This window comes from Equus quagga, chromosome 15, assembly GCF_021613505.1.
Source record: "Equus quagga isolate Etosha38 chromosome 15, UCLA_HA_Equagga_1.0, whole genome shotgun sequence".
Classification (NCBI taxonomy): Eukaryota; Metazoa; Chordata; class Mammalia; order Perissodactyla; family Equidae; genus Equus; species Equus quagga.
In genome coordinates this window covers 43,388,511-43,414,042 of record NC_060281.1, presented here as the reverse complement: position 1 = coordinate 43,414,042, position 25,532 = coordinate 43,388,511, and the positions used below count along the sequence as shown (strand labels likewise).

Genomic DNA, 25,532 nt, shown 5'->3' with positions numbered 1-25,532 from the left:
TTGCCATTTCTAATGAACATTTTGTGAAGAAGGCTTCTTCACTTAACTCTCTCCCTTGTGCTGAACTGTAATTAAAAGGAATGAAGAACTTGATTCCCGGTGCGTGCACCTGGGCTCTCTGTGGAGTCTGTCTTAGCAATATGCCGGGACCGTGGACTGGCAGCTGATGGATTTCGAAAGCAGAAAATCAAGCTTCTTCACAATAGAAGCTTATAGCTTTAGAAACCGCATGGAGAGAAGTACTATAATTTTGCAAGATTTGGCAGGCATCAATGACCCAGTAGCCACAGTGACAGAGGCTGAAAAGGTAGAAAGTCAGCTTTCCTTCTTAATTACTTTTAAACTTTGTTAGCACATTTTCAAGGTCAAACAACAGTTTCAATACTTCATTGTAGTGATATTTTTTTCTTGTGATAAAATCATGTTCTTAGGTTGTTTTAGCATCAAATAACCTTTTTACAATTGGGGGAAAATTGAAAGAGTGTGTACACAGCATTCCTACCTGGTAGCATGTGTAAACTTTTTGTAATTAGCAACATGTACTGGAAAATTCCAAATATATTAGGTGGCCTATTTTGCGCCGGTCACTACTTGCCCAACTTCGAGAAGTCACTTAACTGATAACATACACCTTTCTCAATGATGTTTTAGACTGATATCAAGATGCAAAAATAATCTCAGTCCTTTATTGTATGAAAATCCTGGCAAAGGGCCAGAGAACAAAATTTTCTCATGTTTTACAGCACAGCTCCCCAGAGCCCCTGGGTTAATTTGTTCTTAAAAACTTCCAAAAGGGATTCAGTTCTTTAGCTCCCCATCAGTGTCTGGACTGTCTTAAAGCAAGTTGCAGCCTGATGCAGACACTCTGTCAGTTTCTAGGCAATGGAAAGTTCTGGAAAGTAGGTCATTTTCCCCCGTGGTAGGTGTGGTAGTTTGAGATGGTGTGTGTGTGTGTGGTGTTTGTGTTGACATATACATATATTGCTCCTAGTACAAAAATCAGGAAGCTTTCCATTTCCCAAAGGCTTGTCTGCACTGCTTGTGCCTGGAATGTAGACTATGGTAAATAGAGGCGGTCTCTGTCTGGAAATGCTGGTCATCTTTGCTTGAGTTAGATCTCTTGTTCCAGGCCTGAAGGGATAAAGACAGGGTATTTTCCAGCTTGCCTTGGAGCCCCTGAGCCTTTACAGGTTGACAGAGGTAGCTGCCTTCCTCTGTGTGTAGAATCTTGCCTCCAGCCCCCCACAGTGTGGGCAGAGGGAGGTGGGAGATAAATTATTCAGCCTCTGTTAAATGTCAGGCACTGTGTTGGGTGCTGGACATACATTTCACTGAATCTATACCACAACCTTGGAAAGGAAGTATTTTTTATAAATGAGGCAATGTAGAGCTTTGGAGCTCAGACGTTGGAGCCGGACTGGCAGGATTTGAAGCATAACTTTGCCACCTTCAACGTATGTGACTGCTCAGTGCCTCAGTTTCCCTATTTGTAAAGCAGGGATAATAACAGAACCAACCTCAACTGTTTGTTATTGGGATTAAATAAATTGAGAATTGTAAAGTGCTTAGAAGAGTACCTCCATACAGTACTACATAAAAGTGTTAAAGGGAATAGGAACAGAGGTTAATTAACTTGCCCAGTTTGTGTAAGGATGTAGCTGGAACAAGATTTGATCTTGGATCTGTTGGCTTGAAAAAGGTGATTTTTTTTTTCACCTCAGTAGCCATCAGGCTTATTTCTTTTCTTCCTATTAGAGTTTGAATTGGTGTCCTGAGTCCGTTTTCTTTATTCCTCCCCATCTTGACCAACGGGGGTGGGTTTGTGGTCCCTCTGTCACTCTGGTTTTCCCTTTTGCTTGCTCTTGTAGAGACATCCTAGGGCCCATGACTCAGAGCTTAAACATTTGAGTCTGTCTGCGAAGGCAGGTAATAACAACGCCTTTCTCCAAAAGACTTTGGGGTTGAACTGGCCAGTTGCATGGTCAATCTTTTAGGATGGAATTAATGATCCTTTGTTGTTTCTTATTGTTATTTTACATGTTGCTTCTTTTCCTCCCTCAAAAACAGAAGCATCTTGCAAGCAGATTCTGTGTCATATGCTTCGCATTGTACTCGCCCCAAGCAGTCAACTCTGCTGGGTATGTAAGTAGCAACTGATGGGTATTTGAATTGGGGAAGGAGAGCACCATATTTAATGGCTTTTTCCTGTCTCTAAGCATAAAATGCCATGGGACAGCATTTTTCCTTTTCATAGTGGCAAGATCAAGAGTTTATAGTCTGGGTTTTGGGAGCTTTCACATGTCCTTTGCTTCGTCTGGCAATTTCTGCTGGGATTTTTGGTTCGAAGCTTGTCTCTCTCTATCTTAGGTGTCCAAATATTGTGGAATTGGCTTAAACCTGTGTATCTCACGCCAACTTTCCTTCTTTACACTCTCTTAAGAAATGCTGCTAAAGATGGAGAAGATATTTACACAGTCGTTAGGTGTAACGATGAGGAACATAACATTTGGTCTCCAGTAAGGAAAATAGAGAAGAGATTTGATTACTTTTGCTTGAGTCCCACCTAACTCACCTACACATATCCAGTTTGTTTTGGACAGGAGTTTTCAATAATGTTAAAACTTATGTAAACTGCAGTGGGGTTTTTCACTAAGGATGCAGGGTCTTTAAGGCAAGACAACACTATTAATAGAATGTGGATGTGTGTGGTTTATTTTTGTTTTCAAAATGGAAATGTTTCTTTGGGGTTTTGGCATGCTCTTTGATATGTTGAAAGATGAGAAAACATCATTCGAGAAACTCAGCACTTATACCATATTAGGAAATTTACAGTGCCTCGGATTTCACATTTAATGTTTTAATTGCCTGGTTTGGTAATAGAAAAATTTCAAGCTTCTCTCTTTTATTTAGAGTTACCACCACTTTCACCCCCCTCTCCAGTGGTGGGCTGTTGCCAGCTTCTACTTCCTGCCCCAGCCCCAGCGTGGATGGAGCGTTTGCCCTGAGAAAGTTGTTCACCATATGTCATTTTAAATGAATGTCATGTTGACTTCTGACATACTGGTTTTTCGTTTTTTGTGATACCACACATACAGTTGTTTCCTACAGTGCTTGTAAATATCCTCAAAGTGCAACTAAAATTGAGTTTTATGTTTGAAACTTCTAAGTTGTCTTTGAATAGAGGGTGCTACTCAGAACATTATATAAAGTGCAGAAGAAATCAAAGAAAACTCTGCATCTTGGTCTGGGGGCAGTATTTAAGAGGCATGCCTCTACATTATAAAAGACAGACAGGCACATAGACACACACACAGATGGAGAGGAAGAGAGATGGAGGGAGAGACATGGAGATGGAAATGGGGAGAGAGAGACACACGTAGATGGAAATGGCGAGAAGAGTGGAGAAGAGAAGAAAGAGAGTTGGGTTGAATATTCTGTGGAGTTTAGGCCTTCTGGAAAAATCAAGACCCAAAATAAAGTTGACATTTACTTTTCTTATAAATACCTTTTTATGAGAAAACAATGATAAAAGGACTTCTAAAAGTTATTTCTTGTGGACAATAAAATGTGGAGGGAACAATCCTGTACATCATCTTTAGTGTCACACACACTCGCAAGATTTAGAAGGGAAATGTGCTTTTCTCTGGAGAATGGAGGCCGTCTCACCAGGCAGCTGAGAGTGGGGATTATGTTCACTTTCCATGGACAGCTCTCTTGAAATATTTCCAATTAAAATGTTTATTTCATTTTTCCATATCCAAATATAATTTTTAATTATATAGTAATCAATGCATGTTGTAGAAAATTTGAAAAATACATAAAAACCTCCAGAAGAAAATAAAAATAACCTATAATTATATAAACCAGAGAGAATCTGGATATATTTCCTTTTACTATTTATTTCTATGTACTTATGTCTATAGGCATTTTTATATAAGTGGGATCTCACTGTGTAAACATTTTGAGTTCTGACTTTCTTCCTGTAACAATAAAATAAACATGATATTTAATGGTCAGATTGTAATTCTTGATCACAGTTTATTTCACACTTTCCTTATGGATTTTCTGCTACAGCAGTTGGGTCGGTGGCGGTGATGGTGGTTTATCGGGTTAGGTTAGCGATGCAGGAAAGAGCATGGAGAACTGGATGCTCAGCAAAATGTCATTGATTGATCACTCTGCTGGTACTTCTCCCTTCTTGTCCCCATTTCTTCTATCTTATTGTTGGTTTTCTTCATCAGGATAAAGAATCACTTGGTATACTCATTTTGGAAACCATGTTCCCCACTTGCCCCCCTCTCTCTGACGCATTATCCTGTGCCCTCGTCATGCTGTGTCACATTCAGCTACCACAGAAGCTTGAAGTCTTCTGAAACTGAGTCGCTAGCTAGTTTTCTCCTATCAGCTCTCACTGGATATTTTTGTTTGCTTGGTAGCCTAATTAGTGTTATTTTCTAACTCTTAACATCTTAACTCTTCCTACCTCTCACCTTCTCTCCTAAATCCCCACATTTTATGACCCAGACCAGGCTCTTCTGATTATGTGAGATCCTCCCCACATTTTAGAAAGGGGACCTGGCATATTTGTTTGAAGAATTTAGAGATAAAGCGCTGAATAGTGAAATATGGGCCCTTAGTGCACCAGGAGATCAGGAGGAGAGAGAGAGAGATGTGAGCTGGTTACTCAAGAAAGGCTTTACAGATGGGGGTGAGATTTATTATGGATGTTAAAGGATGAGGTAGGATTTATATGGGGCACTGGGAACAAGAGGGTATTAACGATTGGAACAACAATAAGCAAAGGCCCCAAAACTAGTAGTAGTCATGGTAGTATTTGGTGGAAATGAACATGATAGATAAGCGGAAAGCTGAAGGTAATAAGAATGGCTAGGCCCAAAATGGGCAAGAAGGGGACGTAATTATCTCCCAGGAAGAAGTCAGTCTATGCTATCTGTATGTGGAAGCCCACCATGAATTTCTGTAGCCCTTGCTAGACCTGTTATCTGCTTTTCTTCTTCAGATTCCTGACTGGTGCTGCTTCTGCAGTAATTATGTCACCTCTTTTTTCTTTCTTATCTATCCTCCTCCTGGAAATGCCATTATATACAGACTTATTAAAATTTTCATGAAGAGTTTCCCAAATACTATCTCATTTGATGCTTAAAATAATCTTGGGCAGGTGTTGTTACACCAATTTAAAAGTAGGATCTGAGGTTCACTGGGGTTAAATAACTCTTCTGAAGCCCTGAGACTAACAAGCAGGAGAACCGGACTGGGAGGCTGGGGCCCAGATGTGGTCGGTGCTCTTTGTGGTCAGTCATGCCATGCCTGCCATTTAGGCCCGCTCTATTCATTCGTGTGTTCATTCACTCATTTGTTAAGTTTTGGTAAATCTCGATTGACCACCTCCTCTGTGCTGGGCCCCAAGTTAAGACAAAGGTGAGCAAGGCACACTTCTTGTTCCCCCTTCCCATTGGATGGGGTCATAGACGCGAAGCTGGCAGTTCATGTCTTAGATGGCGATGGTGTGACAGGGAACCCATGAGTGCTGTGGCTGCGCCTGGAAGGACTTTCAGACTGAAATTGTGCCAGGGACTAAGACTTCCTGGAGGAAGTGATGCCTGAAAGGAGGTATTGGGGAAGGGTTAAATGTTCTTGGCAGGGATCAGTAACATGAAGGGCCAAAGGTGAAAGTGGGTAATGGTGAATTTGGGAAATTAAAAATTGTTGAATTTGCCTGGGATGTGGAATGCAAATTGGAGAATGGCAGAAGATGAAACTAAAGAGGTAGGTAGAGGCCAAATCCTCTGTGATTTTGGAAACCACGATTTGAGATTTGGACTTCTCAGAGCACAATGAAGAACCATTTGAAAGGTTTGGAGCCTGAGTGACATGATCAACGTTGAAGTACAGAAAGATTTCTCTCATGCAGTGGGAAGAGTGATCTGCTAAAACAGAGATATTAGCAGAGGTGACATAAGGGAATTCACTCTTCTTCATTCTCTGGAGTAGTGATCTGAAGGAATTTAAAGGCCTTTTCTAGAGCCAAGCTAAACAAGATGGAGAGTGGAGAAGTGGAGTTTGTTGTCTTACGTGATTTAGATCTGAATACACAAGAACTTGTTCCAGTTCTTTTTAACATCTGTGAGTCTCAAGTTAAGAAAATGGTTTAAAAAGCCATAATGTCAACGTACACCTGGCATCGAGTACCTTTTTCCAGCTAGATAACCAAGGCCAACTTTGATTTCATTAAAATTGTATATGTTTTTTTTTTTTTTTTTGGTCTCCAACTCATGGGTCTCAAAAAGCGAGCTTTAAACAAAATATTTCCCTACAAGTTTAGAATAATGTTAGAGTATCTCTCTACAGGAAATAGAATAAAAGTCCAGAAAACACAAAATGCAGCTCAGGAGCTTTTCATTCTGAACTAGGTTCACAAATCAGAGTACATTTCAAGGCAAAGCGAAGGAGCTTGCTGGAAATGGAGGTGCTTCTGTCAGGCAGCGGGGGTCAAGTCAGTCAATATAGTGAAATTTTTTGACTAAGAGCTGCTTTTCTTTTATGTAAAGAAAACACTTGTACTCCTTTCTACATTTTTCTCATAAGCAACTCCCTTTAGAGAATACCTCTTTAATTTGTCCCTCCTTTTCTCCCCAAAAAAGAGAGAGGATAGATTATCCCAAGGAGCTGGTGGGAAGGAATTAAGAGCAGAGGGTGGGGGAAGGAGCCCATGAGGACCTAGGTCCTTACGGTCACTGGAGAGCGTCCCTCAGGTGGCCTGTTGTTTCTATTACCTTGGTAGAAAGAGTATGTGACTCCCCGTCTGCCTTGCAGTCTCGTTGCCATGGAAACTTCCATTCCACACACCTGATTCACACATCACGCTTGGCTGAGTCCAGACAGAGGTCACAGACTGGCATTTGCCCTTTGTTTCCCCTTGTTGTGTTTTCCAGGCACTTAGAAAGGGATCCAGAGGGATGAGAAGAGTGGGCAGTGCCGTGTGTGTGGGAAAGCTCTGTTGTCAGGCATAGAAGTTTGGGAGGTTCAGAAAATAATACCTGTAAAGGGAAGAGCAGAGCAAATGGAAAAGTCTGTATGTAGTTTGAAGCTTCTTGTGGAAGGAAAGGCTTTGATCTTATGATACGTCTGAAAGTGATTGTTTTGGATTTCTGGGTGAGATGGGAAACGAGTAGAAGAGATTCAGGAAGTGTTGCCCCGTAGTGGATTTTCTGTCCTGTTTTCACCAAATTGCCCGATAATCTGACTTCCATGGTGTACACGTTAGGACTGTAATCTGGATTTAGGCAAACCACCAATTACAGCTGGGTATTCGGAATCAATTAGTCTGATGATACTTCCTGCACCGTGGCTTGACTTTTATATAAAGTATAATATTTTGGAAAGCACAAATAATTCTGATGAAATTATCATCCATTAAGGGTCAGTACACTTGCTGGATTGTATTTCTGTATTCCTTCTGATTTTTTTTCCCCCTCTCCTGTAACTCCTTTAATATATAACTTAGAGAAAAGGACCCAGTAGGAGAGCAGATTATTAACCTTATCCTCCAAGCGGAATTTCTCTCGCATAGGTTGAGTCATTTTCTTTTGATTCTTGTTTATGAGGCTGAGTATTAGAGATTAAAAAAAAAAAGACTTTGAAATTGACAAAGGAATCAGCCGTCCTAAAACTTCGGGTTTCCAACTTTGTGTGTGATGTAGTTAGGTGTTACTCATGTTCGTCCCTGGAGTTGGCCAGCCGGTACCTGCTCGGCCTCACCCTCGCTAACTCTCCTGCTTCCTCTAATTCGTTAGTGTTCCTCCTGTTTAGATGGCCTCAGTTTACACGGTGTACCCTCATTGTCAACAGTCGGGAGCTCTGGTTTGGAGTCTATCAGACCTGAGTGAAAAAAATCTCATCTCCCTTGTATTCTTGGACAGATGATTTTGTTAACCTTAGTTTCCGTGTATGTGAAATGGTGTTAATCATCTAAGGTTGCTGTCAAAAATATTGGAATTTTTTTTTGGTGAGGAAGATTGGCCCTGAGCTAAGACCTGTTACCAATCTTTCTCTTTTTTGCCTGCGGGAGACTGTCGCTGAGCGAACATCTGTGCCGTGTCTTCCTCTACCTTCCACGTGGGACGCCACCACAGCGTGGCCTGACAAGCGGTGTTGGGTTCGTGCCTGGGATCCGAACCTGTGAACACTGGGCTGCCAAAGTGGAGCACATAAACTTAACCACTACACCACCAGGCTGACCCCAAGAATATTGTAATTTTTAAAGTGCTTTACACAGTGCCTGCTCCATGACATGTATTGTTATTAGCTTGCTAGATCATTGAAGAAATAATTTATAGCATCTGAAAGAACATTCTCACCATTAGTATTGCTAACTTTTTGTCTTTGTTACTGACTTTGGCACAAGTGAAGATAGTTGCAGGCGAAGAATATGAATGGCAGGTGGAAAGAAATAATTCTTACCAAAAATAGAGTGCGGACACACACACTCTTCCTCTCATTTCTGTGTGCATGCTCGGGCTGATTTTTGAATCTCATTGCTGGGTCAAGCAGCAAAATGAAAAGGTGGTACACTTATTGGAAGACAAAATGCTGTCCTAGAAATCATCTTGTTTAGAGAGCAGTGATGGTCTGTCAACATTTCAAGGCAGTTGTGGGGGGATATGTGTAAATTCCCGTTTGGATGATCCGAGGGCTGGTCTAATCTTCCTGCCCCCTCTGGCTTCTCACCCCCTTACCCTTCCTCTCTGGCCACATTTTCTTTCTTTTTTTCTGTTGCGGTAAAATACACGTAACACAAAATATATCATCTTAACCATTTTTTTTTTTTTTAAGGAAGATTAGCCCTGAGCTAACATCTGCTACCAATCCTCCTCTTTTTGCTGAGGAAGACTGGCCCTGAGCTAACATCTGTGCCCATCTTCCTCTACTTTATATGTGGGAGCCTACCACAGCATGGCTTGCCAAGTGGTGCCATGTCTACACCCAGGATCCAAACCGGGGAACCCCGAGCTGCCAAAGTGGAACATGCTCACTTACCTGCTGAGCCACCAGGCCGGCCCCTGACCATTTTTTAAGTGCACAGTTCAGGGACATTGAGTACATTCACAATGTTGTGCAACCATCACCACCATCTGTCTCCAGAACTTCTTCCTCTTCCCAGACTGAAACCCTCTGCTTATAAGACAATAACTCCCTATTCCCTTTTCCCCCTGGTTTTTGTACCCACCCTTTTACTTTCTGTCTCTATGAATTTGACTGCCCTAGAGACTTCATGTTAGTGGAGTCATGCACTATTTGCCCTTTTGTGACTAGTTTATTTCATTTAGCAGAATGTCTTCAGGGTTCATTTATGTTGTAACCTACGTTTGAATTTCATTCCTTTTTAAGGCTAAATAATATTCCATTGATGTATATACCTCATTTTGTTTATCCATTCATCCATCGATGGGCATTTGGGTTGTTTCCCCCATTTGGCTGTTGTGAATAATGCTGCTGTAAACTTTAGGCTACAAATATCTGTTGGGGCACTTTTTCTTCTTTTCTTATGTTAAAAGATCCTGGGTCAGCATCTCCATTGTGGATTTTTCAGTAGCAGTAAAACTGATTATGCCGTGCATTTTTTTCTTTTTTGTTTTTATTGGAGTAAAAACCACAACATAAAATTTACCATCTTAACCATTTTTACGTGTATGGTTTAGTAATGTTAAGTATTTACATTGTTGTGCAATAGATCTTCAAATGTTTTCATCTTGCAAAACTGAAATGCTTTACCCATTGAACGACTCCCCGTTCTCCTCTCCCCCAGCCCCTGGCAATCACCATTCTCCTTTCTGTTTTGATGGGTTTGATTGCTTTAGTCACCTCATATAAGTGGACTTATATGGTATTTGCCCTTTTGTGAATGGCGTATTTCACTTGGCATAATGTCCTCTAGATTCATCCATTCTGTAACATTATGGCAGATTTTTCTTTTTTAAGGCTGAATAATTTTCCGTTGTAGGTGTGTACCACATTTTGTTTATTCATTCATCTCCTGATGGACATTTGTGTTGCTTCCACCTCTTGGCTGTTGTAAATAATGCTACAGTGAACATGGGTGTGCAAATGTCTCTTTGAGATCCTGCTTTCAGTTCTTTGGGATATATGCCCAGCAGTGGAATTGCTGAATCATATGGTAGTCCTCTTCTTCTTTTTTTTTTTTAAAAAAGATTTTATTTTTCCTTTTTCTCCACAAAGCCCCCCCGGTACATAGTTGTGTATTTTTAGTTGCAGGTCCTTCTAGTTGTGGCATGTGGGACGCCGCCTCAGCATGGCTTGATGAGTGGTGCCATGTCCGTGCCCAGGATTCCAACTGGCGAGATCCTGGGCTGCCGAAGGAGAGCACGTGAACTTAACCACTCGGACACAGGGCCAGCCCCGGGTAGTCCTATTTTTAATTTTTAGAGGAACCTCCATACTGTTTTCCATAGCAGCTGCACCATTTACATTCCCACCAACAGCGCACGAGGGTTCCAATTTCTCCACTTCCTCGCCAACACTCGTTACTGTATTTCTTTATTTTTTAAAGATTGGCCCCTGAGCCAACATCTGTTGCCAATCTTTTTTTTTTTGCTTTTTCTTCTTCTCTCCAAAGCCCCCCAGTACATAGTTGTATCTTCTAGTTGTAGTCCTTCTGGTTGTGTTATGTGGGACGCCACCTCAGCGTGGTCTGATGAGTGGTGCCATGTCTGCGCCCAGGATCTGATATGGCGAAACCCTGGGCCGCCAAAGTGGAGTGCGCGAACTTAACCACTCGGCCACAGGGCCGGCCCCTGGTATTTTTATCTTTTTTATAGTGGCCATCCTGATGCGTGTGATATGATGTCTCATAGTGGTTTTGATTTGCAATGAATTTTCTCAAAACAGTCTCAAATAATATATTAAATGCAAACAGTTAGACTGAGAGAATAATTACCTTTAGGATGAGGAAAGGTTTGGAAAACTGTGAGGTTCCCAGATTATTTTTTTCTCCTTCTGACAGTTCCTTGCAGCATGTGTGCTTGGTCTTCTGCTCTAGGTCCTCACCGGAGGACTGAAGGTTGAGTTGGCCTCACTGGTGTGGCCTGGCCAACAGTCTGCTGCCCTCTCATCCTTTTGGAGTCCTGGGTGATTTAGTAAGCATTTTCTCAACAGCAGATGACTCAAAATGAAATGTAGCTCCAGATACAAAAGTTATTTCGGAAAACAACGATGCCTCACTCCTTTTTAACCATTTCTGTTGACTGTTTATATGTTGATTTAAAAATATTAATGCTGATCTGAAGTCAACCTTCTTTCATTTATTCATTCAACAGTAGTAGTGGACAGAGAACCATGCTGTCTAATAAAAATATAATGCAAGCCACGTATGTGACTTTAAATTTTCTAGTAGCCACGTGGGAAACAAAAGTGAAGAAAGAAAGGTGAAATTAATTTTAACAATACATTTTATTGAACCTGGTATATCCAAAATATTGTTTTTCAATATGTAATGAATATAAAAAATTGATGAGATAGTCTACTTTATTTTTCATACTAAGTCTTTGTAATCGGCTGTGCATTTTGTACTTACAGCCCTTCTTAATTTGGGTTGGCCCTATTTCAGGTGCTCAAGAGCCATACGTGTCTCGTGGCCACCTTATTAGGCAGTGCAGACCTAGCATTATTTAGCCAAGGACTTGAAATCCGGAAAGGGCCAACCCTCTGCTCTGCCTAGTGGGCAAGATACATCAATAAAGTGCTAATGACGGTGTTGAGTGCTCTGGGATGGAGGTGTGCATGGAGGGTTATAGAAGTCCAGAAGACGGGCTCCCTGGAGCCGACCTGGATTGTTCTGCCCCTACTGGACCTCATTCCTTTGAACTAGTCTTCTGTGGGGAGGGCACTGAGCTGGAGTTTGGCATGGGCCCCAGTCCATCAGACATTAACTTTTTGCCTCATGTGTCAAGAGAGCCGCTGGCAAGTTTGCATTTAATGACAGGCTCTGCTCTGGCCCTGGGTCTGTGAGCTGGGATTTCAGCACCACAGCCTCACTGCTCTGTGGCCTGCCTTTCACTCCCACAGGCAGAATTGCTCTCCTATCCTCTTGGGGATTCCCCCCAGCCGGGTGTACCCTGCTCCCCACTTGGGATACAGCATCTAGGCGAAGATTGAAAGTCTGGTGCTGAGAGAAGGAAAGGAAGAAAACATTTTGATTTTTTTCTTTTTCCAGGCACCCTTCCATTTGCCTCTGGGAAGCAACACCAAGAGTTCTGGTTGTTAGCAGAAAGGTCACTGTCATCGGATGGGCTTCCCTGGGTACTCCCTGGGTCCACCCTGCCCCCACCCTGACCGCCCTCCGTGCCCAGCTTCTCAGGGAGATGGAGGTACCTAGTGAGGCTGGCAGGGCTCCCGCAGTGAGGCAAGCCTGTGCATCTCCCCAGGCTTCCTGCGTGGGGAAGGGTGGTGGAGATGTGTTTACAGATAGCCAGCCAGGAAGCACAGGGGAAGAGGAGGAGCTGTTTCCACTTCTCCTCCCACCTCCTTTTGGCTTTCTCTTCTGGCATTGCCTAAGGCCAAAAAAGGGATGGGAGTTTGGCAAAGTGAAAGTATCTCATTGTATTTCCCTCCCCCTCAGTCTCATCTCCCTCCTAAGGAAGCCAGGCTGGATTTTTTTTCATATACAGGTCACTTAACACTCAGGGATCCAGAATTCTTTTCCTTCTGCTGATGTGGAAGAGGCTTGGAAATACGTTTCTTTCCAGGAGATGAGTGATACGGCAGAAAGACAGGGTCAGCTGAGGCCAAGGGACTTGAGCCAGAGTCTTACCAAACTCTTACAGGCAGCATTGTGACTGCCGGGCATGCTGTGCTGATGGACAAGGGGAGGCCTTTGGGCTCCACACTGTCTGGATTCCTTCATAGATAGGTGGAGTCAAGGAGGATGGAGAGGCTAGCTTGAGTCCAGCTCTTCTGAAGACTCTACGGATAACTGTTGACCTGTTAAAAGATGGAATTTTTAATATTGCCAGCCTAGTTTAAGGCTTTGCTTCCAATATCACCTAATCTCGTTTAATCATATTTTAAACTTTACACTATTAATGTAGATTTCTTTGGGAATTCTATACACCTCCCACTCTTAGGAATCAGGTGCACAGTGTAAAGATCGCAAGAATCTAAATAATTACCTAAATTAAAGAAGAGGCCAAAGTGAAACTATTTGTTCTTCCAGGAAAATAAAAGAGATAAAATGAGAACAACTGATCTTCTCATTAGTCCATACTCACAGATCTCTTAAAGCTCAAAGTTGGCTTTTTTTTTTTAAAAGGTTTTTTTTTCTTTTTTTTTAAGATTGGCACCTGGGCTAACAACTGTTGCCAATCTTTTTTTTTTTTCTGCTTTATCTCCCCAAACCCCACCTGTACACAGTTGTATATCTTAGTTGCAGGTCCTTCTAGTTGTGGGGTGTGGGACACCGCCTCAACGTGGCCTGACGGGCGGTGCCATGTCCGCCCCCAGGATCCGAACTCTGGGCCGCCGCAGCGGAGCAAGCGAACTTAACCACTCAGCCATGGAGCCGGCCCCTGGCTTTCTAATGTACAGTAGCACATAGGATTTTTATTGCCAAGAGATGTTAAATTAAGGGGTTAACTCTAGGAAATGAAAACTGATTAAGAAAATGGAAAAGGCCACGCTCTATGAATGTCGCACGCAAGTGTGCATTTTGTACTGGAGTCATGAAAGAGGATCACTATTCCTGCTGTGGCCTAGGATCAGAGGCATTTTAGTAATGAAAATATTTTGCACTTTTCTTAGTTTTACTAGACAGGCTGAGTGTTAGTTCGAGTCCCTTCCACAGGTCAGTAGACCAGACTGGACGCTGGCTGTGGTTACATCCCAGGCTGCGATCAGGCACCGTGAGTGACGGCCAGTGCAGCAAGATTATTGGCTCTGGGTTTGAATCCTGGCTCCACTGCTAATTAGCTCTGTGTGGCTTACTCAACCTCTCTTAACCCCATTTGTTTTCAGTAAAATTGGAATTATAAATACATACTTATGGAGCTTATCCATGTAAAGTACTTAGTCCATAGTGCCTGACAAATATCAAATTATGAGGACAAATTAATTGTTATTAATACTTCAGCAGAAAATGCTGTGTTTAATTGGTAATAAACAGCTGTCCTTGTTTATTTCTGTTGGTAGCAAAGCAGTACATTGTTTGGTTAACACTCGCTTGGCCTCTTTGAAAAATTCGTGAATTATGTATAGTTTTTCTTTGCAGCCTTACCGTGTGTGTGTGTGTGTTTGGAAGGCCAATAATTACCCCTTGCAGATGGAGCTGCCCAAACACGGTCTTTCCCATGGCGACTGAAAAAACAAAAGCCCCCCTCCAAAAGTTAGAGCTTACATAATTGCCATCACTGGACTAGGAGGAGTGTGGAGATCATGAAGATTTTTGTGGCTTTTGGTTTTCTTTTGGTTGAAGGTGTTGGGGGAAGACACAGAGGTCCCACTGAGTAACTGAGCAGGATGCTGTTGCTTGCTTTGAGTGAGTAAATTGGTCAAAGTACAAGTGAGAGGGGAAGTTGAGGTTTAATGAAGAAGGGTCATTATTAACGTTTTCATGGTTTTAGCAGTTTAAAGTTGGGAGTTTAGGTAAGGTTATTGGTTGTGGGGAAAACAGCCCACAGAGGTTCAGACGTGGTTGAAGTTCAGTCTCTCAGTCCTCTTTTTTTGTTTTTTGTTTTTTTTTAGTGAAGGAAGATTGGGCCTGAGCTACCATCTGTCGCCAGTCTCCCTCTTTTTGCTTGAGGAAGGTTGTTCCTGAACTAACATCTGTGCCAGTCCTCCATTTTAAATGTGGCACCCCACCACAGCATGACTTGATGAGTGGTGTGTAGGTCCGAACCCTCAAACCCTGGGCTGCCAAAGCAGAGTGCACGAACTCAACCACTAGGGCCACCATATGCCACTGGCCAATCCCTCTTAGTCTTCCTTTTAATCTGAAAATAGGGAGCCAAGGCTTCTGAACAACACAGCAGAGGGATTGCGTCATAACTTTAAGGGTGAATGCTAATTATTGCAGGTGCACAATGGCACAAGATTCAAAAAGTTATATCCTTCTTTTCAAATCCCGATTATCTACAGATTGCTTTTCTTGGGAGGAGAAAGAATGTTACTATTTTAGATTAGTAACCCTTATTTCAAAAGGATTTACATTAATTTCCCCAAAGCCTAGGTGGAACCAAAAATATTAGCTTTCAGTGAACAAGCGGTGTCTTTTCCTGACATCCACTAATCGCACTTGCATACATTCTCTTTGTATCCCTTGTATAAAGATTAACATACAAGGCTTCATTTATCTGATTGAAAGACAGCGTTCCCTTTTCCTGTGGAGATTTGACCCTGTTGATTCTAGAACAAAGATAGATAAAATTATTAGCCTCCCCCCCACCTCCGATGTAAAGTTAAGTCCACATTTTGTTTTATTTCTAAAAATTGATTATTTTTCCCTCCAAACACCTAAGAGATAATATAAAGCCAATTCTACATTATCAATAATAATTTGGGGGTAGGAAGAGCCCAGAGTTGAAATTGGTAAATGCTCCTAAAACCCAACCTTCAAAAACAACTTCTGCTCAGCTCTTTAAACGTAAGCAAAGGATAGAAGAATGAGAGAGAATGTATTACCTTCAGAGAGTGCCCATGGTATGGGATGCTTGGAGTCAGGAACTCTGGATTAGAAACCATCCTCTTCCAGTTACCTCGTGAGCACTGGGAAATTTTTGCAACTTCTCTGAGTTCTCCTGTCATCATTTGTCAAATGGAGATATGTCCAATACTTGTTTTTTTGTGGTGGTTCTATTAGATGAGATATGATATATGCGATAGTTCATATTCTGTTAGACACTCTCCATGTCTCTCTTTGTCTCACCTGGTAGAGGGTAGAGGGAGGGGCACACAACCAGAAGTCTGAGTCAATATTTTATATCATTCACCCAAAATTATCAGGAGTAGACTGTAGACCAGCAATCTGCATTGTCTCACCTCCATCAGCTATCATCGCCCTAGGCCTAAGAGCTGTTGTTGGTAAGGCAAAAATCAATAAAAGCAAGATCCGTATCCATATCCTTCTTGTTCACCCCTCCCATCCATGATGGCCAGCTGTGGGTATCTACCTAGTTCTGACCTGGGAGGCTAAAGAAGTGAATTTTCTTTATCCTTTCTGGGAATCCTGTATCACCAGTTTCAATCTTCATAAGTTGTGAGAGCTGGGAATTTCTTTCTTTCCAATACTGGCCATTTTTACATTGAGAGCCTGGGGAACAAAATTTAAAGCGTTGGAGGGGAAAATGGATCAGTGGCAGTTTCCTTTCGCCTGGGAGCTCATGGCTTTTGCAATATCTCTGCTCCAAGTTTCTGTTCTCCCTCATTCTACCTGGAACTTAGGTAAAGAAAATCCATCTCTACCTTTCATCATCCTTGCCTTTTTCTAGTCTAGCATGAGTAACTTTTCTTACAGAGTTGCCTAACTTTTTTTTTTTTTAACGTTCTCTTTGTTGATGAGCGGGATGAACATCTCTTGCTTTCTCAACTGGTTTTGGTCCAAACCAGTACTGGAGAGTCGCCTTTTCAGTGTGTGCATTGATGCCTCTCCCTTCAGGCTCTACACTCCATTGCAACAGCCAGTGCCCTCAGCTCTCCTAGAGCTTGTCCCTGGTTTAGCCCTAAGCAATACTCTGTGGTACCGAGACCTTTGATGAATTCTGAACACGAGTTATTAACACCCAACCCTGAGAAAGCAGTGAATTAGGGATCTGATTAAAAATGATAGACGTGGTGTAAAAATACACTCTAGTGACATAATAAAAAGAAATAGTTAGGAGTCAAGATTGAAGATCTAGCCTTGGTTTTGCCCCTAACTAGAATTGTAAAGGTGGCAGAGTAGCTTAATTTTTATGGACCTCATATCCAAATATAAAATTATTTCATATTTCAATTTATGAAGTAAGATTCTAGGCTGAATTATCAAGACTCTTCTCAGCATTATGATTCTGTTTTTTTTTTTTAAGATTTTATGTTTTCCTTTTTCTCCCCAAAGCCCCCCAGAACATAGTTGTATATTCTTCACTGTGGGTCCTTCTAGTTGTGGCGTGTGGGACACTGCCTCAGCGTGGTTTGATGAGCAGTGCCATGTCCGCGCCCAGGATTCGAACCAACGAAACACTGGGCTGCCTGCAGCGGAGCGCGCGAACTTAACCACTCGGCCACAGGGCCAGCCCCATGATTCTGTTTTTTTAAGTGCAGTACTTCTGATTATAGTTTAGTTGTTTTATGAAGGATTACAGTGTTTGTGTTTTATGTTGCTTATAGAATAGCACATTCCTCAAGATTGGTCATTTGCATTAACATGCTCCACGCTCAAAGCGCGTTGGAGATAGAATATAGTTTTCTGTGACCCTGACTAGTGTGCCCCACCCAGTGGGGGAAGTGGTCAAGGCCAGTTATCTCATAAAAGCAACTGAAGAAACTGAAGTCGATATGACTTGGTGTCATGCCTGTTACCGAGTTTTTGGAAAGTAGACTCTGTGTAACTAAAAAGTCTGCTAAACTGAGTTCAAGACTAGATATTGCTTTTGGAATCACTCCTTTTGGAAGCTTTCAAAATGGAATCATCAGATCAGAATTTATTTAGGTATTCTCTGAAGACAGGAGAATTTTAATGGACCTTTTAGAGATGGAATCTCAGCTTTGGCCGGTGCTCACATGCTTCTCTTTAACATAAACCTCTGTTGATAGTTTACAGATTCTTCTTGGGAAAAATGTAGAAAAAATATCCGGGTGCTTATGAAAGCCAACAAAACGATAGTTGTAATGTGGATGTATTCACTTGGGAAGCTTTATATGAAAGCCTGTTCTTCAGAAAGATGTACAGACAATGAACCAGCCTGTCCTCGTTCTTGTTTTAAAATAAACATATTTGTAGACTTGTAGTTGGCTCCTGATGAACTGTTCATGGAGCCATTTAAGGCATGAGCTTTGCATTGATGTTGAATCAACTGAGTAAAAGCTGCTTATAACCTAGTATACCTTTCCAACATAAACACTATCTCCCTTTTTTTTTTTTTTAAAGATCGGCACCTGAGCTAAATCTGTTGCCAATCTTCTTTCTTCTTCTTCTTCTCCCCAAAGCCCCCAGTACATAGTTGTATATTCTAGTTGCAGGTCCCTCTGGTTGTGCTATGTGGGATGCCACCTCAGCATGGGCTGATGAGCAGTGCTAGGTCCGTGCTCAGGATCCAAACCAGCAAAACCCTGGGCCGCCAAAGCGGAGCGTGTGAACTTAACTGCTTGGCCTTGGGGCCAGCCCCTAACCACTATCTCTTAAGTGAATCATTTTTATATTAGTTTATATATAACATCATGTGGGGCCTTTTCCTTTTCTTTCTGTCTCTTCTGGATTGCTAGCTGGGTATTCATAGCTTCTGATGGTGGTGTCTAGGTTATCTTTTTACATTCCCGATTGGCATACATATCTTTTACATTCCAAATTGGCATAAGCCAGAGTTATTTTGCCCTTGTCGAAAGATAGCACTTACTACGGTATCATAACCAGGGCTGCCAGTGAGTGAGTATTTTTAAAAGCTGTTTCAATTTTCTGCCTATGTATACAAGTATACCCTTTAAATGAATAAGTGTTTTTTACTCATGCATATCTTACCCTTCATTATTGTCCTCCACCTGAAATCGTTTGTTTCTGTACAGCATGTCATGGAGCTTTGTTGTCTATGAATATATCTTATGTTGACTATATCTAAGAGGATAAGGAGTGCTATACATTTTTTCTAGGAAGATTAAAATTGTAAATATCAGTATGACTATATTTCATTGTTCTTTTGTTCTCTCTCCTTTTTTAAATAGACTTTAGTTTTTAGAGAAGTTTTAGGTTCACAGCAAAATTGAGAGGAAGGTACAGAGGTTTCTCATATACCTCCTGCCACTGTACATGCATAGCCTCCCCGATTTTCAGCATCCGCCACCAAAGTGGTACCCTTATTACAACTGACGAGCCTACACTGCCACATCATTATCACCCAAAGTCCATAGTTTACATTAGGGTTCACTCCTGGTGTTATACATTTGTGGGTATAGGCACGTGTATGCTGACATGGATCCATCGTTATGGATTCATGCAGAGTATTTTCATGGCCCTATAAGTTCCCTGTGCTCCATAATCATTCCTCCCCACCTTCCCAAACCCAGGCAGCCACTAATCTTTGTAGTGTCTCCATAGTTTTGCCTTTTCCAGAATTTCATAGAGTTGGAATCATACAGTATTTAATCTTTTCCTATTGGCTTTTTTACACTTCATAATATGCACTTAAGTTTCCTCCATGTCTTTTCATGGCTTCCTAGCTCATTTCTTTTTAGTGCTGAATAGTAGTCCATTGTCTGGATGTACCACAATTTCTTTATCCATCCTCCTGCTGAAGGACGTCTTGGTTGCTTTCTGGTTTTGACAATTATGAATAAAGCTGCTCTAAACATGCATGTGCAGGTTTTTGTGTGGACATAAGTTTTCAACTCCGTTAGGTGAATACCAAGGAGCACAACTGCTGTATGATAAGAGAATGTTTAGTTTTATAAAAAACTACCAAACTGCCTATACCATTTTGCATTCCCACCAGCAAGAGTTTAGAGTTTCTCTTGCTCCACATCCTTGTCGGCATTTAGTGTTTTTAGTGTTCCACATTTTGACCATTCTAGTGGGTGTATAGTGGTATCTTTATTATTATTTTAATTTGTATTTCCCTGATGACATATGATGAGGAGCATCTTTTCACCTGCTTATTTACCATTTGCGTATCTTCTTTGATGGATGTCTGTTAAGGTCTTTGGCCCACTTTTTAATTGGGTTATTTTCTTATTCCTGAGTTTTAAGGGTTCTTTGTATATTTTGGATACACAACGTGTTCTATCAGATATCTTTTGCAAATATTTTTCTCTCATTTGTGACCTGTCTTCTCTTTCTCTTGATAGTGTCTTTTTTCTGTCTCTTTTTTGGTGAGGAAGATTGGCCCTGAATTAACATCTGTGCCAATCTTCCTCTATTTTGCATGTGGGACAGCACCACAGCATGGCTTGATGAGCAGTGTGTAGGTCCACACCTGGGATCCAAACCCATGAACCCCCGGCCACCAAAGTGGAGTGTGTGAACTTAACCATACACCACCGGGCTGGCCCCAACAGTGTCTTTTACAGACCAGAAATTTTTAATTTTTATGAAGTGCAGCTTATCAGTTATTTCTTTAGTGGATTGTGCTTTTGTTGTTGTGTTTAAAAAGTCATTGCCTTACCAAGTTCATCTAGATTTTCTCCTGTGTTAACTTCTAGGATTTGTATAGTTCCGTGTTTTACATTTAAGTCTGTGACCCATTTTGAGAAATTTTTGTGAAAGGTGTGTGGTCTTTGTCCAGATTCAATTTTCTTTTTGCATGTGGATGTCCACTTGTTCTAGCACCACTTGTTGAAAAACCTGCCCTTGCTCCATTGTATTGCCTTTGCTCCTTTGTCAAAGATCAGTTGACTGTATTTATGGGTCTGTTTCTGAGCTGTCTGTTCTGTTGATCTGTTTGTCTGTTCTTTTGCGAGTACCACAACTATCTTGATTACTGTAGCTTTCTAATAAGTCTTGAATTTGGGTAGTGTTAATCTCCCTCTTTTGTTCTTCTCCTTCCATATTCTTGGCTATTCTGAGTTATTTCATTTTTTTTTTAATGCATTTAGTGGATTTCACAGAGGCTGACCTTAGATTTTCATAATATAGGAAAATGGTTGTTGGAGGCAAAGTCTGGATATAGGAGATAAAAATGATAAATATGATGTATCCTAGAAATTTTGGAAAGTTGGGAAGAGTGACTTGTTGACCAACTCTTTGTTGAACAATGTATCTGAAGCTGTTAATCAAAGAGGTCAGCATCTGACCAGAAAGCATTGTTACAGGGAGAAATGTTTCAATTCTTTTCTTAAATTGTATCTATCTGTAATAGGTAACATTTCTGTTCCTCTTGAACATGTTATTTTCCTAGTAAACAGTTTCAGTGGCTCTTTACACCTTTTGAATACAGTCACGTATCACTTAACCATGGGAATACATTCTGAGAAATGCATTGTTAGGTGATTTTGTTATTGTGTGAACATCCTAGAGTGTACTTACACAGACCTAGATGGTATGGGCTACTACACTTCTAGGCTGTACGGTACTAATCTTACCGGGCTACTGTCATATATGTGATTTGTTGTTGCCCGAAACATCGTTATGTGATGCATGACTGTAAAAAGCAAACTCTCAAGGACCATCGCTAGTAGACTCCAATCTGGTCTTCTAATGGTGCCCTCCACAGCTCTCATTTGTGAGTGTGTATTCTCAGAGGAGGCATGGTTTGATGGGGAAAGGGAAATGCTAGATTTAGAAAACTCTGGGCTCAAATCCCCATGCTGCGTTTATTAGCTGTGCCAACTTGGTCAAATCACATCATCCTTCCGAATCTTAGTCTTCTAAAGGCTAAAAGAAAAAAAGAAAGAATCTATTGAATACATTGACTTGTGTTTTCATTTCTAATACTGTGTAAGTAAATATCATATAGGGTCAGGAATTTAGATCTATTCCTTGAACTACTTACTGTGGCTAATTTGGATTTGCAGTATATGAACTTAGGATATTTGGAGTTTAAGAAATACTCTCTTCCTTTGTCATCTAATTAGGTGGTAAATTCTTCTTTTCCTATTATCTAATATCAAAACACTTTGGCCACAAACAAAGATAATTTTAATGTTAGATTTGGGACACAAATAAGCTATTTAAAAGTTAATTTTAGAAAAGGCCATACACAAATCTCTTTGAAGTTTATGTCCAATCTTTAATTTTATGTGTTGCTCAGTTATGAAGGGGAGAGAGAACATAAAATCTGGTTTTTATTGGATTACTTATATGCTCAGTATTATATATTTTTTGGTCTTATCTAATCCTGCAGAAATATCTCGAAGGATATATAATTCGGTGTTCTCAGATACTGCTCACCATCTATTTCAAAGTGAAAAATGAGCATCATGTTATACGTTTATTTCCCTTTGTCTGCTAAGTCCAAACTCAGGGGAGAGAGGTCACTGTTTTTTCTCTTTACAATTAACTTGATACTAGCATTGCATTTTTCATAGTTGGCTTTTTTTGCATAGTTTTGTGGTGACTGTTCACTCCTTCTTGGTCCCCTCACGTACTTACTCCAGCAGATATTCTTTTTTTTTGGTGAGGAAGATTGGCCCTGAGCTAACATCTGTTGCCAATCTTCCTCTTTTTTCTTTTTTTCTTTCTCCCCAAAGCCCCGGTACATAGTTGTATATCCTAGTTGTAGGTCATTCTAGTTCTTCTATGTGGGATGCCGCCACAGCATGGCTTGATGAGCAGTGTGTAGGTCCCTGCCCAGGATCCAAACCAGTGAACCCAAGGCTGCCAAAGCAGAGTGTGCAAACTTAACCATTCGGCCGTGGGACTGGCCCCCTGCAACAGATATTCTTGACTCAAGGAAATAGGGAACACATTCATTAGGAAGATTAGGTTGGGGTTTTTCGGGGAAAAAAAGTTGTTTTCTTTAGAATTTTTTTTTCTTTCAGACCTGATCCAATGTGCAAGGGAGAGAAAGTAGTAAGAGTTTTAGAAAACTGTTGTGTGAATCCCAGAAAGTTCACAGATTTATATAGAAACTGAGAGGAATAAAAATTTGTCAACTGCATGGATCATCTGCGTTAGATTAGATGCTTTCATATACATTACCTAAATTTTGTCAGAAGCATTAGCTCTGGTGAAGATGATTGTGACAGTAACTAATCTCACTGGACAGGTAAGGCAGCGGGCTCAGGGAGGCAAGCGACCTGGCTCCGAACGTATTGCTAGTAAGCATCATAGTGTTTTCCTTATTTATTCGGTTGTATGTGGCTCAAAAAGGTGGTGTTTTTTTTGTGCAATCACATGGGTTTTAGTAGTAAAACCAATACTACAACTGTATTTCCTCTCAAAACCTTCAACAATTTCATGCCCTGTAGATGCCCTAAAATAGTAATATTTTAGGATGAGCTTTTTATACTGCTATCTGTGCCATATGCTCAAAATGGCAGTGATTTTGTGGTGGAGACCTGCTCAGGAAGAGCATTTTGTCATCTTCTGTGATGTTCTATTAAAGCAATCATTTAAAAGCCAAGGCCATACGAAGATGACCCTATAACAATAACTGTATTATTTGATGCTTAACATGTGCCACATAGGTGTCTATTTGCTTCACCTCTATTAACTTTTTTGCTCTGTGCAATGCTCCTGTGGGGTGGGCACCATTATTTTTTCATTTACAGCTGCCGAGGCTGAGGCACAGTAGGATTCATAACTTGCCGTGTTCCCAAAGTTTGTGGGTACAAATCCAAGTAATGTAGCTCCACAGCCGCTCTGCAGTGCTGCCTCTTGGCCTGATGAGCCAGCAACTGTGGCTCCCTGAGAACCTGGACTTGGCCTCAGTGGACTTAGGCAGTTGTTTCTTGTGTGTGTATTTCCAAGCCTGTCATATTTTGTCATTAATTATAAGCAGTGCACGCTTTTTAGGACAGTAGTTGTAAACTGTAAGTCAAGGCATAGAGAGTGGGAGAGGATTAAGTTGTTTGGAACGGTTTGGAAACGCTCTGTGGACACCCTTTCAGGAAATCAGAGTTTGAGCTTGGCATAGGGACCCGGAATTTTTGGAGAGAGTGGGCGAGTTTGTGTCTTTGCACATAGGTGTCCCTGCGTCCTCTTAGTCTTCAGCTGGAACCACTCAGTGATGGAAAAACAAATCTCGTGAAAGATGAAAGAGTCGAATTAAAGGAAATACCGCATAGGTTTCAAAGGCCTAGAGTTTCCTAGCTATAATTTATCATGTTCACTGTCCTTGTGACAATTTACATGGAATTGTTTCTCTTTTTCTGTTTGGGAATATATTTTCCTTGATATTTAAAAATATCCTGTCTTTAGAATCCTTTTAAGTGTAATGATCAGAGGGTCAAAATATGCAAGCTAGGTTCTTCTCTTTCTACCCTTTTTTCTTTTAGTCTTTGGGATAATATTTCTCTGGCACACTTAATGCAATGGCTGTTTATTGAACACCTACTATATGCCAGAGCCTCTGCTAGACCCTGGGGACAAAAGATAGACGAGCTGCTGAATCTGTTTTGAAGGCATTTTTGGATTCTGGTGGGAGAAAGGGCCGTGTACTCAGCTAGTCACAATGCAATTTGAGAAGTGCTTCATTAGCAGAATGGAAAGTTCTGTCAGGGCACAAAGGAGGAAGGAAGTAAGCCCTCCTGTGGTCATGAGCAGACAGTTGAGCTAGATCTATGAATAGTAGGCTTGGGTAGGTGAAGGTGAGCAGGGAGGGTGCAGGAGATGAGAGTACCCCAAAGCCTGGGACACCAAAAGGACAGGAATAACTAGCAGCTCACAGCCAGAAGACCGAACATTGTACCAGCGTAGTTTACTTATGAAGGAAATGCCACCAACCCTCAGGGCTCAGGGATCTCTCGTGCCAGTCTTCATTTATTACTGGGTAAAACTGGACTGCTGCTTGTTGCTTTTGTTTGTACATGTGTGTCTATGTGTGTGTGTGTGAGTGTGTGTTTTACTTTTTCTGGTTAACTTGAAAGATTTCATTAGATGTAGGTGTTTTTCACATCAGGCTTTAATCATCCTGAGGGAGTAGGGGAAATCTAAGCTGCCTACTATGACACAGTGGAATGTAAGGTTTTCTGCCGTTTGTTTCTATGGCATTTTCGTATTTATTTTCCTCAGGAAATTAGATTTTTCTGCTACGCCTTTAGAATATGTCTCTTTGATCACTACCTAAATGCCCGATTGCCGGTTCTCTTGGCCTCTTTGTGAGCCATACTGGATAAGGATGGCGTGTCGGTGAGGGCAGCTCCTCCGTTTGTACCTTAAATTTGCTAATTTGGAGTTTTATATCAAGACAGCAAAATACTCATGTTTAAATAACTTACAATTCCTGGGAAACTCATAAAATTGCCTGACGCGGTGTTAAATAGTTTGTGCTTATAAGAAACTTTGCAGATGGCTAAGAGAAGTAGGAGGGGTGTTTTATATGTTTTGACTTACTGTCTCCTCAATTACATTATTTAAAATTCAGCAGACTTCTCCGTGGTCATCAGGGAAGTGAATAATTTTCCTGCATAAATCACAGATTCCACAAACTACAGGAGGATTGTCATTGACGGGCATCCACAGACAGTTTGTTTATATTCTCAAAGAGGACTCACAGAAACGTAGTGTTCACTGTATCTATTCAGAAAAATATATTCTTTTTTGTGTGTGTGAGAAAGATTAGCCCTGAGCTAATATCTGTTGCCGGTCTTGCTCTTTTTGCTTGAGGAAGATGGTCCCTGAGCTAACATCCTTGCCAGTCTTCCCCTATTGTATACGTGGG

General features: G+C 41.2%; 1 long non-coding RNA gene across 3 annotated transcripts in view; it reads left to right on the top strand.

Annotated features, from left to right (window-relative positions):
* Nucleotides 1–25,532, top strand: part of LOC124226970 (uncharacterized) — a 363,502-nt gene that overhangs the window by 285,472 nt on the left and 52,498 nt on the right. The window contains exon 5 of one of the 3 annotated variants that reach the window (XR_006885416.1): nucleotides 2,068–2,138. The exons of the other annotated variants lie outside the window; for them this stretch is intronic. This is a non-coding gene — a long non-coding RNA (uncharacterized LOC124226970). The remainder of the gene's footprint in view (nucleotides 1–2,067; nucleotides 2,139–25,532) is intronic. 3 annotated transcript variants of the gene reach the window in all.